The sequence below is a fragment of the Malaya genurostris genome, chromosome 2, assembly GCF_030247185.1.
Source record: "Malaya genurostris strain Urasoe2022 chromosome 2, Malgen_1.1, whole genome shotgun sequence".
In the NCBI taxonomy this organism is placed as follows: Eukaryota; Metazoa; Arthropoda; class Insecta; order Diptera; family Culicidae; genus Malaya; species Malaya genurostris.
Window position 1 is genome coordinate 235109841 of NC_080571.1, and position 22753 is coordinate 235132593.

Consider the following 22753-nt stretch of genomic DNA (forward strand, 5'->3'; position numbering starts at 1 on the left):
GTGCAAAATGTTTTATATTGATAAATACAATGAAACATAGTGTATTGAAATTAATATAACATAAAATGATATAATAGATTACAAAATAATATAATATAACATAATATAATATAATAAATTTTAATTTAATATAATATAATACAATGTTATATAATATAATATAATATATTATAAAACAATATATAAAATAACAGTTAATGTAGAGTGTCAGTTATGCTTCAATACTGCAGGATGTAGAATATTTCTCTTCTAATAACAATAATATCCACATCTATAAAAATAATATATGTTATTATTATTGATGACAAATTAATAATAATAACAATAAATATAATTATGAAAATAACAATAAAAAAACAATATAATATAGTACAATGAATTATATAATAAAAAATAGAATAAATAAAATGATATGTTGCGATATGCTATGATATTATATTACTTGAATTTATATGTCATTTCTCATCCTCTCATTCTGCCATCAACGCATTTCTCATCCTCTCATTCTGCCATCAACGCATTCCATAGACCATTTGTCACCACAGACACACGTGTAGGCATGAAACAGGAACCAGTGAGAACCAAGCTCACCTTGTGACGACCTTGATATTTAGTTGAAAGTTAATTTAAAAATGATAACTTATAAGGAAAACAAATTTATATTTTGCGCAGAGGTACGTAGTACTACTCATAATAAACCCTATAATATAATATAATATAATAAAATATAATATAATTCAATGCAGTATAATACCATACAACATAGTATATAATAACATAGTAGTGTAAGACGATAATATATGAAACAATATGCTATGATACAATATAACAACAGAATTATATGTTGTAATATACTATGATAAACATTGCACTTTAGGATGGGCTTCAACCTACAAGCCATTTCGCACCCTCTCATTCTGCTACTAACGCAGAAGGCGATAGCACCCAGTCGACGCCGTTCTATTGACCAAATGTCATCATAGACGCTCGGGGAGGCATGAGATAGGGACTTGTGAGGACTTAGTTATCTCACCATTTGACGACCACATCGAGATCTGGTGTTATCTAAACAAAACCTTTTTTTCCACCAAGTGGTGTAATGATGCCTTTCTCATACTACTTATATTTTCAAAAATATCACTAGAAGATTCTGATTTTTTTTTAAATTTTGAATAAAATAAGAAATTTTCTTTGGGTGTGAACTAACATAACCTTTTCAATTTGTAAATAGTTATGTCAAGTTAAGAAATTTTCTTTTTTTTTGCATCGTCGCACTGAATGATTAAACACACTTTACCCTATAGATCAGGAACCGAAGTCGGATCCGGATGAAATTAAACAGCAGCCTATGAGACTATAGGATCTTTTATTTGAGCCTAAGTTTGTGGAAATCGATCAAATCATCTCTGAGAAAATTGAGTGAGTCTCGCTTAAGAGTTTTTGACCACTACTTCCGGTACTTCTGGTAACGGTAAAGTAGAACCCGTATATCTGTAGTCGGTTCGTTTAGTAAGTTACTAATATAACCTACAAATTGAATCAGTTTTGAACAAATCTAGAAGAATTTTACTCTTTTTTGCATCGTCGCTCCAAATGACGGTGTGCAATTTTAAACACACTTTACCATATGAAAGCATGATGAAATTCAATAGCAACCTATGGGACTATGGAATATTTTATTTTATGAGTGACATTATTTGACACATACTCACACATACAGCCATTGCTCAGCTCGATGAACTGTGACGAATAAAAATAGAACACTTAGCCCTCCGGGCCAATTTCACTAGTCGATTTTTCAAGTGATTGCATAAACTTTCTATATGAGGAAGCAATAAGTGTACTCTTATATAAAAGCATCGTTATCATAATTTTGTAAGAACACTAACAAGTAGGTGCACATTGAATAAAAGATTTACAAATTTACATTTTTTCACCTGAAAATATATAGATTTAAATGTGACAACCCTGCACGCTATACGAAATTGAACAAAACACGCTGCAAATGGAGCACATCCGCACATACCGACGCGTACCAGTTTTGCATCACCATTTTGAGTGACGATTTGAATGACATTCATAGCAATTCGGTTCCGAAATTATTGGAACCGGAAGTCGGATCTGGATGAAATTACACAGTATATTTAGAGACAATGAGAGCTTTAATTTGAATCATGATGCGTGAAAATCGGTTAAACCGTTTCTGAGAAATCGAAGTGAGATCCGTTTTTTGAACTTTTCTTCACTATTATCGGTGCAAGCGGAAGCGGAAATCGGGGACTAGAAGTCCCAAAGTAGTTTTATTCACTAAATAACATAATCTGCCAACTAGATGAATTTACGAGTAAGTTTTATGAAAATCATCGCTTATGAAAAATCTGGATCAACTTTTCGGGGACTTTTTAAAGAATTTAAACAGCTCTTATTTGCTTCTTAGTTTGTGAAACTCTCCCCGACATCTAATTTATTCTAGTTTGTTAAGGGTAAGAAATTGCCTAGAAAATCACTTACTTTAACTATTATTACTTTTCTTTAATTAGAATGGAAAAATAATTGTTTTTTTAACTCGCCTGGTCTTAACGTCTCGTGCATTTTTGAGACGAAACAAGAAACCTACATAACATTGAAAATGCGAATTAAAAAAATCCACAGGAATTTGAAAATTTACGTGAAAACCGCATAACTTTGGTAATTCGAATGAAAAAGTCACATAAAAAGAGTATAACAAACCACATAAAAAGAAGCTTTAGTGTATTACAGGTTGAGTTAAACTTTTTTGTTCATTTTTTAATAGAACTAATTCAATGAAATTGTATTTTCCCAATTATACAATTTTCTTAGTTGTTAGTAAACTGACCGCACCGCAATAATGTTGAAATAATTTGTTTAATTTTTAATCCAAATTCCATGGTTTACGATAGTAGCTCTGAAAAATTCTTTTCATTGCATTCTCGGTATCGGTAACACTGTGAATTCTCGAAAACATCGAGATTTTTGTATGATTAAATAAACAACTGCTGTTGCCTTGCCGAATCATCAGCTTAACAATAAAGAAAGGTGGGGTTAGGGAAGGTCTGATCAAGCAAAATACTTGGGTTTAAGGCCATCGTCCAAGTACCATGCGCACGGGTGGTTTTAGGAAATTTTCGATGGAAATTTTGAAAAATTTGACAAAACCAAAAACATACAGACCTTTGAAATACTTTTATCTCTCTACAGGGTAAAAATGACTGGAAAATTCGGAGGATTTTCCTAGTCTTATAAAAAATAGCACTGGAAAAATGAGCTTTTTTTGTAATCTTTCACAATTATTTGAAAAAATCATTCGATGGAATGAAATTTTTTTTTCAAAAAAAACCTTATGCTGGCAACAAGAATCACATTGGGACACATTTTTGGAAAACCTTTTCACGCTTTTCATGGAAAATCAACGAATTTCATATAACCGATTTCGTGGAAATTTTTGAAATTCGTGGATTTTCTATGAAAAGCGTGAAAAGGTTTTCCAAAAATGTGTCCGAATGTAATCTTTGTATCCATCATAAGGTTTATTTGAAAAAAAAAATTATGTCATCGCATTATTTTTCCAGATAATTGTGAAAGATAACAAAAACCTTTATTTTTCAGAGCTTTTTTTGATAAGACTCGGAAAATCCTCCGAATTTTCCAGCCATTTTCACCCTGTAGAGAGATAAAAGTATTTCAAAGGTTTGTATGTTTTTGGTTTTGTCAAATTTTTCAAAATGTCAATCGAAAATTTCCTAAAACCACCCGCGCGCATGGTACTTGGACGATGGCCTTAAAGTATGACAAAAAATTAACTTTCAAAGATCACATTGAAGGAATCCAGGCAAAGTGCAATAAATATATTAAATGTTTATATCCTCTTATAAACAGAAATTCTAAGCTCTGTCTAAAAAACAAATTGTTAATTTATAAACAAATTTTCAGACCAGCCATGCTTTATACAGTACCAATTTGGTCAAGCTGTTGTTCCACCAGGAAGAAAACGCTTCAAAGGACTCAGAATAAAATTCTGAAAATGATTTTGAAGTGTCCTCCCTTGTTTAGTACAAATGAGCAACACCGACTCACAAATATAAAACCATTAGATGTATAGTCACATAATATAATCCGCAAATTCCGAAAAAAAATCTTATGTCCTAATGGTAATAACCAAGTCATGTCTATATAATAGGGCTGAAAAGTCACCACTTGTGGCTGGACACCCAATTTAAATTAATCCCCAAATCTTATGGTTGTATTATGAACACAGTTCGAAAAATTCTTGTGATTTTAAATCTTATCCTAGGCACATAAATGGAGCGTCATATTTCACACAAATTTATAACAAGAACAAGTAAAATTGTGTGATTTGAAAATTACATGGCTTTAAAACGAATGGAATAAAAATCAAAAGATCAACAGCAACAACGCGACTTGAACCGAAAAACATTGGATCACAAAGCACACCAATTAGTCGACTGAGCCACAGAAGCACATATGCATATAAATTCAAACAGTCTAACTTGCTAGCCGAGTGCAAATTACACTCGGAGCCAGTAAATTTCTGTACGAATGGAATATTGCGTCATTTGAGAAGTTAAGTAGTTATGAATTGTATCGTTTGTAGAATTATGTCACCTGTTAAATTCATAATTTCTTTCTGTGAAGAACTTGGAGCAGGTTTCAGAGTTTCAATGAGTTTTTGAAAAGAGCAGAGCAGATTTATTGTATATCAATAAGACTCAAAACACTTCGAAGTACCTCAGAAGTGCTCTGGCAATAGAAGGTTTGAGACAATCTAATTAGACATCAGAAAACCTTGCATGGTGATGGAAAATCTCTAGAAAGTCATCTGGAAGAACCTAACTTCTTACACTTATATTTCATTCGAAAAATATCGTCGAAAACAACAAATGTGTGTGACAAAAAATGTCACTAATAATGTTCTCAAAGATGGCTGAGTCGATTTCCTCCATCTAAGATTCAAGCGAAAAGTTCTTCACAAAAACTTTTTGTTTTTCAATAAGATCCGCCGACTTCAGGGGTTGCTTTTGAGCTATCATGTCTTCAGAAGAATCTCTGTTTCTTCATCTTGTAATATAATCAAAGTCAAGGATGGCTTTTATCGTATCAAAGAATGCTCACTCGCAACTCTTCCACGATGAAATCAGTGCCATCAAAGAGAATCGGAAATCATCGCAACAATAAAAAACCGGCATGGTACATTTAACACTAGTGCGAGAGCGAATTTCTCTCGGTGAACCGTCTGAGAATCAACGGCTAGCACGCTGCTGTGGGGATTCTCTCTGAAGCAACAAACGGTCGCTTATTTTCGTTTCGCGATCCGATTCTGTATGGGCAGTGGATAATTGCGATAGAATTATTTTACTATTGCCGCTTATTCTAACTATGTGCTTATAACCTTTGTATAATTTGTGTCTATGAAAATGTATGTGAATGCTCCACACAAGGGTTTTTAAATATTGCAACCTAGTATGAGAATCATCAAGTCGAATCATCGATTCGATTTTCTGCGATAATTGTCAACTTGCGATTCTCTCTTGGTAAATTCCACACAGCGGCGATCATTATTAGACTGAAATTTTTTTAAGGGCCATGAAATACTCAGAGTATGAAGTGGAGCGAAGAAATGTAGAAAAATTCTCTCGAGGTTCATGCATTGAGAGACTCGAATTATTGTGGCATCTTCTACCGGATTGAAAATGTTGTATACAATATAGATAAAAATCGAGCAGCTTCTGTCAAATTTTCAGCAATCACCAACACTGATCAAAGTTATCATTAATCCATCTACAAGTGAGTTAAAAAAAATATGTTGCATGCAATACGAGATACACAACTGACGCCTTCAAAAAAGCTCCATTTTATCACATTTGATTACTACTGTCGGTACTTCTGGGAGTTAAGGCTGGATATCGGCATAGTGACATTTGATTCATTCAACCATACACTAATATGACCTACAAATAATTTTTGGAAAAAATGTACTGGTAGTCGGACATGAATAAATTTTACCGAATCATTCATCATTTACCAATGTTTTGTTTAGACTCTCATGGTTTGCAAACTAGAAAAATTCACTAGCCAAAATAAAGAGGTAGCTTACGAAAAAAAATATATCCATGAAATTGAAAATTTTACACCAAGCACCCTAACTCCGAAACTAGAAGTTTGATCCGATTGAAAATTGAGATACTCGTATGGCATCTCAAGACCTTTCATTTGAATCTAAGTTTGTGAAAATCGACTCAGCCATCTCAAAAAATAAGTGAGTGATATTATTTTCACAGTTTCGGTGCATTTTTTTCACATTTTTGTTGTATATCACCCTGTAATTCTGGAACCGTATCCAAATGAAATTCAGGAACTTTGCACTTTGTCTTAAGACCTTTCATTCGATTCTAAGTTTGTGAAATCGGTTCAGCAATCTCGGACAAAAATAAGTGTAAAATATTTCTCGCACACATTTACACAGACATTTACTCAGTTCGACGAGCTGAGTCGAATGGTATATGACATTCGGCTTTTTGGGCCTTGGTTCAAAAGCCGTTTTTCACAGTGATTCTATAACCTTTTTTATATGAGAAAGGCAAAAATAGGCAGAATTAGAACATCAAAAAATTTTGTGATCGAAATTGGGAAATAAGAAACTTTTACAATTAGAGCAGTAAGAAGTCAAATTTCCTTATACATATCTCTAACTCTCAAAAAGTTCGTTCAAACGAAATCATCTTTTAATGATTGAAAAATGAATGTGATTTCTTTCAGTGCTATATTCGACACATCCGAGAACCCGTACCCAGCTCAAACTAACTAATTCTTTCTCCCATTTCACAATTCGTTCCATTGGAAAGATTTCACAATTGCATTCCATTGGAAACAGAGGTTTCGAAGTTCAAAATATCATCAACTCTTGAGATAAAGACCTTCGGAGGAAATTTAAAATGAACGCAGTATTCCTTCAGATCACCATCTTTAGCCCTTTGTTGGGCTAGCCACGGGGAATATGTAAACTATTGACGTCATATTATGTTCAAATTTCAAAAATCTGCAACCAAAGCACAACATTTGTTGCCATAATTGAAACTGCAAGCAGACTTTATAGAAATTAGAGTAAAATTTTGTTAAGTGCGCTAAGTATCACATGGGCTGAAAAGTCCCGGGCCTAACACATAGATGGCACTAGTTTTATTGCAGTTTCCTTTTTTTCAATTAATACTAACCTTTAAAAGACAGCGGTTAAAATTTCACGATATTCTATTCTAATCATTATTTTGAGTTATTGTGCTAAGAGTGACGCTACTTTTGTTTTTTTTTAGAAAAATTTGGAAAAATTTCTTGTTTTAATTTTACACTGCTTCTTGATGGGAAAAAATATCGTTCAAGCAAAGCAATGGCTTGAAAAGTGTTATGGAGACTCCACTCTATTAGAAACAACATTAAAACTTTGGTTTGCTGACTTCAAACGAGGTCGTAGAGACACCGATGATGCAGAACGCAGTAGACGTCCAAATGAGGTGGTAATACCAAAAAATATTTTAAAAAATTTACAAAATCGTTTTGAATGATCGAAAAGTGAAGTTGAACGTGTTGGATTTATATTGCATGAGCACTTGACTATGAGAAAGCTCTGCTCAAAGTGCTCACTGTTTTCGAGTCAATATGTGACAATGGATGAAACATGGATTCATCACTTCACTCTATCACATCAGCACGATCATCATCTGAGTGGACAGCAACTGGTGAATCTCGTCCAAAGCGCCCGAAAGCACAACAATCGGCTGGAAAGGTTATGGCTTCGGTATTTTGCAAAGTGCGTGGTGTAATATTTATCGACTATCTTGAGAAAGGAAATACCATTAACAGTGAATATTATACTAGCGTTATTGAAGCGCTTGAAGGCTGAAATTGCAGAGAAACGACCGAATATGGTAAAGAAAAAAAGTACGGGTGTGAAATGTCAGAGACATAACTGGATGTCGTGAATACGAATTAAACTGACACGATTTCTTTACACTTTCGAATTCGAATTGATAGTTGATCGATCGTGTGAATTGCGAAACTTTCCCTCATTTCACTACTAAAATTTCATTGAAAGAAACTATCAAGATGCTGTACAGGATTCATTTTTGCCTTTAAGAAGGACCAAATTGTGGAATTCTCTACGATATTTAACACAGTTCGGAACATTTATCTAGAACGATTTTCGCACAGCGAAAAGTGCACGAAGCCAATCAAATTATTTTGGATTTTCATTAAACTGATGATTTCTACCTTCGATTTGCAAAGAAGTAATCTTAATAGTTCTCTAGATAACATTTAGAGCCATTAGAACGGCTGATTTTATATAATGTTGTCCACTTTTCGTTTTTTGTTTTCTTTCTCTCCAATGCAAAGCACCAGCAGCTGAAGCAATCGTTCTTGCTTGAACTGAAACAAACCGACACACCCGCTCGCAGTGCCAAATGCTGCGAAACTGGTTTAATGCGTCTTTTCGCCTTGACGACCGGAAGGCAAATGAGAACTACAACCTGAGTGTTTGAGGTTTTTAACCACGCAGAAGGTTCGCTCTCCGATGCCGCTGTTTGAACGCGTCTTCTCGCCCCGACGTCTGCTTTAATCCAATGCACAAGAAGAAATGATCGATTTTCGACCACGGTTCCCCTTTTATAACGTTCAGTTGAAGATATGTGCCTGACTACCTCAAAATCGTCGTCCTTGCGCGAAAAATCCAAGCAAAAGTAAAGAATTTTCCGCGTTGTTTTAAAATTTCAGAAAACTGAGTTGTTTGTGGTTATCTCTATTATCTGTTCAAAATATTATCCTAAATTCCTGATCATATTTTTTATGAATTAGTGAAAGAATTATGTTGCTGCCATTAATACAAGTCGAGATATTCACGATTAAGTTCTGCTCATTCTTCCATATGGCTAATTTTGAAAAGGCGCCGCATAGTAAAGTAAGTCATATTCACGACAAAAAAATTGTTTCATCAAGACAACGCACCGTGTGACAAGTCAATCAAAATAATGACAAAACTACATAAATTCAACTTCGAATTGCTCACACCTCCACCGTATTCACCAAATTTGGCTCCCAGCGACTGCTAGCTGTTCGCAGACCTGAAAAAATGGTCGCCGGTAAGAAATTTCACACGAATGAAGAGGTTATCGCTGAAACTGAGGCCTATTTTGAGGCCAAAGGTAAATCGTTCTACAAAAGTGGTATTGAAATGTACACAGTTCGAAAAAATCATGTGATTTTACATATTATAAAATGCACATAAATGGAGCGTCATATTTCACAACAAATTTATATTTAAAAAAATGTGAAATTGTGGAGTTTGAGAATTACATGACTTTAAATCGAATGAAATAAAAAGCAAAAGATCGATAAGCAACAGCGCGACTCGAACCGCGAAACATTAGATCACAAAGCATGTCAGTTAATTAACTGAGCTATAGAAGCACATATCTGCCTAATGAATAATCGATACATATAAATCCATACAGCGAAACTTAGTAGACGAGTGCACATTACACTCGGAGCCTGTAAAATTCCGAACGATTTCAATATTCCGTCATTTGACAAGTTAAATAGTTATGAATTGTATCGTTTGTACAATTATGTCACCTTTGAAATTCACAATTATTTCCTGTGTAAGAGCGGCGCTGGAACGATTGCGTTGCTCTTGATGGAGATTACACCGATGAATAAAGTTAATTTTGAACCAAAAAAGGCGGGTGGGTAATGTCAGAGACATAACTGGATGTCGTAAATACGAAAAAACTGACACGCTCCCATCACTTTTCCGAATATCAGTTAGTTGATAGATTGTATGAATTGTGCAAGCTTTCTCCTTTTTCACAAATAGAGTTTGAAGCGATGCACCTACATTAAAGTACAGATTAGTTACATTAAACAGCTACTATTCTACAACTATATATTTCAAACCTAAAACAATTCCTTTTTAATTTGCTGTAGTTTATTTTTATTGAAGCTATGAAGTTCGAAGATATCAGATTCTTCTCGAAATTTCAGTACCAGACAATTCCAATGGCCTGGTCTGAAACGTATCGACGATCTTCGGTATGCAAGAGTAATTTTAATAATAACAATAATAATTATAATAATAATAATAATAATAATAATAATAATAATACAGATTAATCTATATATATATATATATATATATATATATATATATATATATATATATATATATATATATATATATATATATATATATATATATATATATATATATATATATAAAATACAGATTAACCTGTATATATGGCAACCCTGTTTCGCAAGGCATATTTTCACACGACCCCATACTAGTATAAAGATGTGTTCAACATCATCACTTTCGCTTTCGCATTGCCGTTCGTAATTGAATGTGTTAGTGACGGTACAAATTATTTTAAGTTCCATCTTGATGATTTTTTTTTTTAGGAAATATTGAGATCTGAGATGGTAGGAAAGCGACAAAATTCAACTAATTCTTAAGGATGATCTTTAGCACTGAAAAGTGCTTTGAATGGGCCTTGCTGTACTTTTTGGCTGCCTTTCTACCGGTTTTCGGTGTCATCGTACTGACGGTGTCTCGTGCATTCAGAGTAGCTGCTTTAACATAAATGACGCTATTTCTCACATCACATTTCATTTTATACTTGCTACTGGCAACGGTGTACGGAAAGCCCCTTTTCCAAAATTCCTTTTCCTGTTCACAGAACGGGAACCAGTGTACTATTGAAAAACTTCAATGTTGTTACAATACACGTTCAAGTTGAAAATTTTTGATTCTATTGGTAACATAGTTAGATTATATAAATCCTTCCACAGATCACTGAACTATGAACCTTCAAAATACGAGTAAGGCAAACGCGCCTTATGAATTATCCTCTTTGATACTCTTTTATACCAAACATTTCAGAAAAATTTAATTTTGAACTATTATGTCACACAACTGAAAATTTTATCATAAATTTGTGATTTTATTTCCGATGGCATGTAGCAAGAATTATGTTGATTCATTAGATACAACAGGAGATATTCACGATCAAAAACTTATCACTCTCTCAGAGGGTAAATTTTGAAAAGGCACCCCATAGTAAAGTAAGTCGTTTTCAAGACAAAAAACGTGTTCTTACTACGTGTTGTTACTAATGCAATAGAAGTATTCGGATATCGATTCAGATCTAGAACGAGAGGGCCGGAAAGAGTTTGCCATCTGTTATAATCGGAATACCAACTTCTCTACCCAAGCAATGTTGTCTACAATCGTGCATCGAAACAGAAATCTAGCAAGACGGTCTTCCTGTTGTTGAGCATGAATTGTGCCATAAGCAAATCAAGTCGGTCTTGAGAAACTGAATGAGAATTCACACTTCACTCATGATTCCGGAACAGGAAGCTAGATTCGGTTAAAAATGAGCCTAAGTTGGTACAAATCGGCTCAACCATCTCCGGAAAAAAACGAAATTCGTCTCTTTCTATAGATTTCAATTGCCTTTCAATAGCTTCCGTTTTCAACTGTTGCAAGATTTGTTTTTTTCTTCGATCACAGAGACCTCTAATCCAATTTGATGTGTTGTCCGGGCTATCTCCAATGTATATAGTTTTCGGAACGATTCTATTGTTCCAGCACATCAAATTTTAGGTTTAAAAAAATCAATTGAACATTATTCGGTAATCCCATTCTTCGGATTTAAGCTAGCAGGAATTGAACGATCCAGCACTGGAGTATGATCAAACGAACTAATTCATCATCTTCGAACGCCAACGGCCGACAATCTCCGAAAAAGGTTGCATTGTTACAAGTGTTGGAAGTGGTAATGTGAACACGAAAGAAAAAAAATAATAATCAGCTGCTGGCTTTTCAAGCAGCCAGTTCACACGAAATCGGTCCGATCTTCCGTTCTCAAAATTCCGAATCCACCAACCTGCGATCAGCGCTGATCCCTCGATGATCGATGTTCAATTCAATTCTCCATCCAATGATATCAGAAATCAAAAAGCAAATCTATTCTACTCAAACCGATCCCGGATTCTTTTGCCGGATTCTCTCCCTTCGAGCCGTGCTTTTTGTTCGGTTCGAGAAGATTGAAGACCTGCTCCGCCGACGACCGAAACCTGGTCGCCGGAGTCGATGTCGGGCTGTGAGTTTTATTGTTTAATAAATTTGTCTATTTTCTGGGTAACGAGGAATCATTCCGGCAGGCCGGCCGGCCGGGGACTCACGCGGTTCGTGCAGTGGAAATCAATCGCAAGATTAATGTCTTAATGGGTGGGCGCCTTTGGAAATGCCACCAGAATGGAAGGAGTGATAGTGTGATGGCTTCTGCTTCAGCAGCAGCAGCAGAGACCGCGAACGGACCCGGTTTCGCCATATTCGGTCATCCTGTCGTTGCCATCAGACATCCAGGCGGGCCAGTAGGAGGCCAATCAGACAGAGGCGATCGAATGATCAACGACGAACGGTGATGGAAGACCGAGTATGCGTGAGGTGTGCGAGCTTGCCGTTGATTAATGAAGCTCATTTACATATATTCATGTGAGCGTTTTGTGTTTTCTTGTTTTGTTTTCGGTGGTCTCGCTTTAACCGAAGTTGATTTTGCGTTGATTGTTTGCACACACCAACCCGGGCCGCAATGGAGTGGTTACAAATGACATCTAATCGGGTTCAGGTCGACTGTCGAATATTTAGGAAGCTGGGGGTGCATCAGCCCGACTGCATCCGAATCCATAATGTGCCAACAAAGGATTATATTTCAGCTGAGCGCAAATATTTCACTCGATTTCCAAGTTACTGTGCTGTGCCACGGCAGTGACAGAATTTATTTAAATTTAATGCAAATTAGCGAATCGTTTGCAAATACGCATGTGGAGCAACGCGAGGAAGATTGCAACTCGGCACCCAGTTAGCGGGCCGATGCACTGCAAAAATGCGGAAAGCCACTGTCGCGACGGGTATTTGCTATTTATAAGTTTATAAATCATAACTGCATTTGATTAACGGATTGGAGGATTGATTTGCATATTTTATGGGTAAGGAATAAAAATGGAAAGCTAACTCGGTAAAAATATTTAGATTGGCTTAAACCTTTTCGACATACGGCCGCACAAATCACTAAATGTTTGCAGAAAAAAAACTAGACAGTATTGACACTCCGATAAAATTGTAATATTACCAGATTACCCCTGGTTGAAACTCTGTTACTGATCGGAATCAGTTTCAATTGTACACATTAGATCGTAGCATCACAGTAAATAGAATATCTCGAGCTCGGTAAACTAAAATGCCAAGTTAGATCGACAAAACGACATTTTACTGATTAATCTACCTGCTCTTTTCCCAAATTTGGTAAAGTTTTTCTACGAAATTTGGGATAATATTATACTGAACTTGTCAGTAAATATCAACTATAATAAATCCACTTGCCGAAATTTCGAACAGTGCGTTAGTTTTTACTGAAACTCAGTGAGACACCTGTCATCTAATGCCTCTTGTCGATTTTGCGAAGCACCACGCCGCCATTTGGTAATATTTTTTATCGTGAATACGACTTACTTTACTATGGAGCACGTTTTTAAAATTTAACCTCTGAAAAAGTGATAAGTTTTTGATCGTGAATATCTCTTGTTGTAACTCACGTATCACCATAATTTTTGCCACCTGAGCAATTCCAGAAATGCTTAGCAGATCATCAGACTCGACCTTTTTCCTCCGATTTGGATGAAACTTTGGCAAACCATGAGTTTTGAACCGATGGAGAGGTCAATCCGACTCACGACTGATTTTTAAAAAGGGGGTATGTATTTTTGCATTTAACAAAAATTGCCTTTTTCAAATCATTGTAACTCGGAAACCGTTAATTGTACAAAAATGGCGTTCAGGAAGAAATTGTAGGGAATCGATCGGGCACTCTAAAAAAATATACACTGAAAAAATTTTTTGATTTTTTTCAAAATAATTACGAAATAATCCGAAAAAGTTCAATAAAAAAAAGCATGGTTTTAATTTTTTTTTGATAATTTTTATTTTAAAACTCTTATTAAAACCTACAGATTGATGGTTATTTCATCCGTGCCATTTGAAAAATTAAGAAGTTACAGCTAAAACAATTTACGGGTTTCGTTGTAATTCGGAAACCGTTCATCGTACAAAAATTGCGTCCAGGAAGAAGTTGTAGGGAATCAATAGGTCACTCTAAAAAAAATATACACTGAAAATAAAATTGATTTTTTTTCTCAATAATTTCAAAATGAACCAAAAAAACAAAATCATGGTTTCGATTTTTTTTATAGTTTTTATAGCTCTTATTAAAACCTACAAATTGATAGCTATCCCATCCGTGATTTGAAAAAGGCAATTTTTGTGAAATGCAAAAATACACACGCTCTTTTTAAAAATCAGTCGTGAGCCGGATTGACCTCTCAACCGGTTCAAAACTTTTGGTTTGCCATACTGAAGCCATGTGCAAAGTTTCATCCAAATCGGAGAAGATCGATTCTTGTTTTGTCACCTTTCGTCTACTCATTCCTGGAATTGCTCACCTAAAATCGAAAATATGATCACCAATTTATGATAACATTTTCAGTTGTAAGACATAATCACAAATAATTGAAATTTCCTGAAATGTTTTGTATCAACGAGTATCTAAGAAGAAGACTCATGACGCCTTTCTCTTACCCGAGCCGACGCACAGTGATGCCAAGATGACAGCAACCCAAAGTTTCTTTTATTTTTTTCTTGCACTTTTGTCGTGAATACGGCTTACTTTACTATGGGACGCCTTTTCAAAATTTACCCCCTGAGAGAGTGATAAGTTTTTGATCGTGAATATCTCTTGTTGTATCTAACGAAGTTTTGTTACATGCCATCGGAAACATTATCACAATTTTATGATAAAATTTTTTAGTTGTGTGACTTTTCTGAAACGTTTGGTATCAACGAGTATCAAAGAGGATAATTCTCGTATTTTTAAAGCTCATAGCTCAGTGATCTGTGAAAGGATTTATATAATGTAACTACCAATAGAATCGAAATTTTTCAACTTAAACGTGTCAAAAGCATTGAAGTATTTCAATAGGTACGATCAATTGAATAATTTTGAATCATTTTGATCAAATAAATAGGAAACTGGAAATCAGACAATTTTGCTATTAAACCTTTGTGCCAAACACTATCGAATGCTTTTTCTATGTCTAGAAAAGCAACTGCAGTGGATAACCCAGAAGATTTATTTGCTTCTATCATGTTCGTAACTCTTACAAGTTGATGAGTTGTTAAATGTTCATGACGAAATCCAAACTGCTCTGGTAAAAAAATTGAATTCTCATTTCTATGAGACATCATTCTCAACAAGGTAATTTTTTCAAAAAGTTTACTGATAGAAGAAAGTAAGGTAATTGGTCGATAACTTGATGTTTCTGTTGGGTTTTTATCAGGTTTGAGGATAGGAATTACTTAAGCGTTTTTCCATCTTTTGTCGTGAATACGACTTACTTTACTATGGGGTACCTTTTCAAAATTAGCCATATGGAAGAATGGTCAGAACTTAATCGTGAATATCTCGACTTGTATTAAAGGCAGGAACATAATTCTTTCACCATTTCATCAAAAATATGATCAGGAATTTAGGATAATATTTTGAACAGTGTGAAATAACCACAAACAACTCAAATATTAAGTTTTCTCAAACTTTGAAAACAACGCTGGAAACTCTTCACTTTTGCTTGGCTTTTTCGCGCAAGGACGACGATTTTGAGGTAGTCAGGCACATATCTTCAACTGAACGTTATAAAAGGGGAACCGTGGTCGAAATTCGATCATATCTTCTTGTGCGTTGGATGCAAGCAGACGTCGTCTGACCAGCAGCTTCGGAGAGTGCACCTACTGCGTGGTGAAAAACCTCAAACGCTCAGGTCGCAACTCCCATTTGGACTTCAGTCGTCAGGTGGAACAGTCGTCAATGAAAGCAGACCTTTTACGTGGTGCCAAACCTTAAACGCTCAGGTCGTGCTCTCATTTGGACTTCAATCATCGGTTGCGCAGCGGTCGTCAATAATGAGAGCAGTTATCATTTGCTTCTCGGTAGTCGTAGCGAGAAGTCGTCTTCAAGTTTCAGATTTTAGTTCCGGAATATAGGTTTAGAATTCAGAGCCTGCGTGCTGAAACTGGATTCTGGAACTATATTCCGAAACTGATTTCAGTTTCGAAATTATAGTTTTAGAATTGCAACTGATCTCTGAGTCTGTTCTTGAATAATAAATAAATGAAACCATAATAATACTCTCAAAGAATTATGAGAAATTTTTCTTTACTGTACTCTATACAACCCACGACCATCAACGTGGCGAAAAATCGTCTTCAAGTTTCAGAGCTTAGTGCCGGAATATGCACACTTGAAAAAATCCCTGCGATTTTACATCTTATTAGATGCACATAAATGGAGCGTCGCAGTTCACGCAAATTCACGTGGAAGAACATTCAAAATTGTGTCTAAAACTCCATGACATGAAATTCATTGAAATAAAAAAAAAGAATACTGATAGGAATCGCCGCGACTTGCACCGAGAATCATTGGATCGCAAGTACGTCTGTGAATCGACTGAGCCACAGAAGCATGCATCTGCTTGGCTGGTAAAAGGTAAAAGGTAACTAATCTGTACTTTAGTTTAGAAGTATCGTTTCAAATTCCTGTAGTGAAAAAAAGGAAAGCTTGCACAACTCACACAATCGATCAACTAATTGATATTCGAAAGTATAAAGAAAGAGTGTCAGTTTTATTCGTATTCATGGCATTCAGTTATGTCTGACATTACACACCCGTACTTTTTTGGGAAGTAAACTAATAAAAAACACTTGTTGAAAATTTTAACCAGGAGTCTCAAGGCAACATCGGGAAGATTTTTAATAAGAATATTAAAAATTCCATCATTACCAGGAGCCTTAATGTTTTTAAGTTTCCTAATAATTGACTTAATTTAATAAATATTCGTCTCAGTAATGTCATCTTGTAACAACACTTGAGTTGAAATATGATCATATTTCAGTGAGACTTCATTTTCAATAGGACTCACAACGATCAAATTAAAATTGTGGACACTCTCGAACTGCTGAGCAAGTTTTTGAGCTTTTTCGCCATTTGTAAGAAGTATTTGATTTCCTTTCTTGAGAGCAGGAATTGGTTTCTGAGGTTTCTTAAGAACCTTAGAAAGTTTCCAGAAAGGTTTAGAATATGGCTTAATTTGTTCAACTTCTTTAGCGAAATTTTCATTTCGCAAAAGAGTGAATCTATGTTTAATTTCTTTTTGTAAATCCCTAACTATGTTTTTCATAGCAGGATCACGAGAACGTTGATATTCTCGTCGACGAACATTCTTCAACCGAATGAGCAGTTGAAGATTGTCATCGATAATAGGAGAATTTAATTTAGTTTGAGCTTTGGGAACTGAAAGATTTCTTGCTTCGATAATGTAATGATTCAAATTATCAATTGCTGTGTCGATGTCCGCAGAATTTTCTAAAGTAGTTTCATGATCCACACGATTTTCAATGTGAGATCTGTAATCCAACCAATTAGCTCTATTATAGTTGAATATAGAACTAATGAATTCCATGAATGGTTTCAACTTCGATTCCCAAGCTTTCAATAACTTTAGTATTGAAAGAAGGTAAAATTCGCTGTTTAATTTGCCGTTGGACAAAAATGGCAACTCAATCACCCATTCCAGTAAACCTGTCAAATCGATGAACCACATAATGTGGATTACTTTTCAATTTGACATTTGGTTTAAGAAAAGTTTCTGTCACAATGGCAATATGGATTTTGTGAACTTTGAGAAAATTATAAAATTCATCTTCACTCGATTTTAAAGATCGAGCATTCCAATTTAAAATATTCAAATAATTATTTAACATCACTGTTAAGTTTTAAATTCATTATAATATTATTTGCAAATTGCCATCCAATTTGAAATGCTCAAAAAAGTGATGAAGTCGAATTCATTCGGATGATCATTTGAAAAAGTTGATCTTGAAGGTAGATCATTTTATTCTCAGTTATATCGCCTAAATCGAGTTCGTTTAAAGAAGCGAATTTTCATTGAAGGAATATTTGTAGGTAGACTGCCATTAGAACTGCCATTAGAAGAAGATGATTTGGCCGATCTACCTATTAATAAATTGTTTTTGTTAGAAGATGAACTGCAAGCCGTTCCTGTGGTGTGATTGAGAACATTAGAAGAATTAAGTGGTAGATTTCTACCTGTTACACTTGCGTAACTGACATTAGAAGAAGATGATGACGAGGTCGATCTACCTGTCAATAAATTGTTTTCGTTAGAAGACGAATTGGAAGGCGTATCTGTTTTACCTTTTTTTATATATAAAAAATAAGTATAGAATTCGCTCAAACTTTAGAAAAATTTTCCGAGGCCCGGAGGGCCGAATGTCATATACCATTCGATTCAGCTCGACGAACTGAGCAAATTTCCGTGTGTGTGTGTGTGTGTGTGTGTGTGTGTGTGTCTGTGTCTGTGTGTGTGTTGTCAACTAAGAGGTCGAGATCTCAGAGATGCCTGGACCGATTTTGATCAAACCAGTCGCAAATAAAAGGTCTCCCCGTCATCCAGAACGCTGTTGAATAGTTTTGAGATAGGATGTTTACTTTTTGAGTTACACGAAGTTTTATGTTTATGTTTTTTAACAGTATCTGTCCCATTGGACCTTGAAAACAGAATATGTTTCAAGAATTAGATTTCGCACGGTAAAACCTATCCAACAAACCATAGATTGTTAAAATCCGTTCATTTTCAACGGAGATATCGACATTTTTGTGTAAGTGACTTTTTCCCCTGTTCCAGCAGTAGAAGTTTTGAGCGCTGTATGGCAAAGAAAGGCTTGGGAGCAACATAAAACACGATTTTTTATACTGTTACATACGTTTGTTTCTAAGTACCCAAAAGACTGTGTATAGCATGATATTTTGCCTCGGACCGATTTTAGCACGGTTCGTTTTTTGCAACATAATCGTTCGAATATGCCATATGTAAACCAGAAAATGACATAATTTTCGAGTTGAAAGCAATTCCATAATTATGTTGATTTAAACTACTTACAGCAATAAATGCTGGAAGAACATAACAGCCATATACTATTCGAATCAGTTCGTCGAGATTAGCAAATGCGTGTGTGACAAATAATTTCACTCATTTTTTTTTAATGATGACTCAACCGTTTTCTACAAACTCAGATTCATATGAAAAATTGTATACTCCCAAACAAGGTTCCTGAATTATGTTTGTTTCCGACTTCTGGTTGCGGAAATACAGGATGATATGTGAAACGAAATTAAAACTGTGTAACTCATTTTTCTCGTAGATGGCTGAACCGATCTAAGATTCAAATGAAATCTAAGAATCATCTAAGATTCAAATGAAAAGTTTTAAGATTCTATAAAACATCTTGTTTTTCAGTCAGATCCAACTTCTGATTTTGGAGATACAGGGTGATTAGTATAAAAATGTCTATTTCACATAAATTAATCAGGTTCATCGGGTTAGCAGATTTGGATAGTCGTAAACCAAATAAACTTATTTCATTTTTGGTTGTATTGGCACCCAAAAAATTAATTCTCACTACGATTCCTCAAAGATGTCCACATTGATTTTCAAACATTTTGAAACAAATGTAAACTATACAGCTACTCAGGTGAGTTTATCTGACTTCGGCCATACCGATTTTAGAATTCCGGTTCCAGTATCAAATCGTTTCTCAAAGCTTAGTCATTTTCTCAAAAAAAAAAAGCCTAATCGAATTTAAGAAACAAAAGTTCAAATTAAAATAAATCCAATTTTATCCAATTCTGACTTCCGATTCTCGAATTGTAGGATGATGAATTTTTAAAATTCAAAGCGATATAGAAGATGACAATCCCGAAAAGCTTCAAAGTTGAACTCAAAACTATTTCAATTTATTCGTCATATGGCCATACGAATCGGTTTGGGTTATGCTGGTTCCTGAATATCGGCTCCTTAAATTACCCTAAATTCTAATGTGAAAATTACTTCGACATATCATGGAATGTTTAACCGATTGTTACACTTTTAGATTCAAATTCGATCGGATTTCCAGTTTCGATATTACAGAGTAATGAATGATTAAAATCTCAAATTACCATTTAAAACGACTGACATTAGAATAATGTCATGAAAACTTAAACACCGAAATATATTCATGTAAAAAACACATGCGGATTGATAAAAGAGGTATCATCTCACCGCTAGGTGGATTAAGCACGTTTTTTGTTTTAAATTCGAAGAAATAAGTGCCTTCGAAGAATTAGGCGTGGCATTTGTAACGGTTTTTTGATTTTCAAGCATGTTCTGTAAATTTAAGGTCGTTGATTTGACTTGTTGTCTAAGCGAACGAGCGTTTAAATTTTTTTTCCCTGACAGGACATTTCAAATAATTGGATTTATGATTTCCATCGCAATTTGAAAAGGAAAATTTATCAGTGGTTTCATTCTTTGGACAAACGTCTTTCGAATGCGATTTACCACAATTCAAACACCGTATATCAATATGACAATTTTTCGAAGCCTTGGCAACGACGACATTGCGTTAAGTTTGCAATACCATTATGCCGTTTATAATGTTTCAAATAAATTTTAATGTGGGAAATGAAACGTACTTTTTCTAAAGTTTTCAAATGGTTTACGTCACTTCGATTGAAGTGTATTAGGTAAAGTTAATGGGAAATTCCAGAGCGTGGTTTAGAAGTACCATTCGCTCTTTTTTCATAAGTATTATTTGGGAAGGGGCAAAACCAAGCAATTCTTTTAGTTCATTTTTAATGTCATCAGTACTTTGATCATTTGATAAGGCTTTCAAGACACCCTTGAAGGATCTGTCTGATTTTATATCATATGAATAAAATTTATGAAGTTTCTCGGACAAATATCGAATAAGACGTTCGTAATCTTTCAATCCATCAACCAAGACTCGACATTCTCCTCTTCGTCCGATTTGAAATGCGACTTTTACTTCCGGGAGAAAAGTAGAAAGCTCAGTACGGAATGCTTTGAAGTCGGAAATCATCACCGTCACTGGTGGCATAGATTGATGTTTCTTCCCAGAACGACAAGCGTCCATTTTGGGAATTTTTGAAGAATTTTCTTCTATGTCGCTACAATCGGATTCAGCAAGAATCTCGTAAATATTGTTAGACGGCATAGAATCAACGGAAGGGAAATCCGTCCGTTGTCTTTTATTTTTACATTCAGATTCTATAAGATCGTGAATGTTATTAGAAAAATTACTGACACTTATAACTAAAGCAACAATAGTCTTAGAAACAAATTCTTTATGGTGTTATGAGTTAAGTGAAATCCGAATACACCTGAGCAGCGATGAAATAGTCGGCACATACTGACTTAATTTTTGTGATTCAATTTGAAATTTCAAACTGGGGGAAAAAGCTGTAGAAATTTGAGCTATCCATCAAGTAGTGTTCGAGATTAGTATTTACAAATAGTATTTTGCGAAATACCTATGGAAACAAATTCAACAGAGCAGTGTTTGTTTTCTGTTGAATTTGTTTCCTTAGAAATAGGACTGTAAGTGAATGCTGTGGTGGCCAAGTGCAGTGAAGCATGCTTGGTTCTTCTAGTCAATTGGACTTTCTCTTCATGTCGTATTTTCAATCTGTTTCCCCGTTAGAAACTGATAAAATTTAAAACTAGCTCAAGACAGATCTACGTCTTACCAAGACTAAAACACAAAACGTTAGAAGAATAATCATTTCTGAAAAACTTCACTTGAGAGATGAAATGTCACCAGATATCACAACTAGAACTAGAAACATCGCAATTTGGCACATACAAGAGAGCAATCGTACAGCAGATTGATATGGTGAATTGTTTCAGTAGATTCATCAGACGTGAACTTGACAATTGCTTGTTCAAACATAAGAATCAACCATCGCACGATAAGCTGGGACCGGGTGGGTGGATTGGCAACTGCCGGTCGGAAAAATCAGCTCAGGCGGCCATTGTCAAGCTGCATTGTGTTCGATTGCTCCGAGAGGGCGGACAACTCGATGCTAAATACTAGCTTTGACGGTATGATTATCAGGAAACACAATCAGTGCTGGTGAAATTTGCACGCACACACACACACACACACACACACACACACACACACACTCAGACATTGCTAGTATTATTGAGTTGTCTTGACTAAGTGCTGTTCAATTGCTAGAGGTTTCCTGTGTCACACTGTTGACTTGCTAGAAAATTGCTAGCTAATCTAAAAACTGTGAAGTCTAAAACTATTACTTCCTGGAACTGTTTGTTTTGTTTTTTTTTCCACGCTACTGATTCAAAGGTGTACTTACGCGAAAGGGGGAAATAACAAATCTGTCATTTTCACTGGAATTATCTTGTCTCTAGAGAGCAATTATTAGCAGCAGGTACGGTGGTTTGTGTGCATCAGACAAATCGATGGAACGATTCGACAGCTTTTTCAAGCGCGAGCGATTTTTAAAAAGGGAGATTGCTATAAATGCTGTTCATTTTCTTTCGATATTTTTAGTACAATTGAAGTACTTTTCTATTAATAACATGTGTTTTATTTCCAGACTGTATTATTTGCATTTTCCAGTGCTGAATGTTTAGCACACTTCCGCAATGTAACGTGTTATGCAGATCCCCT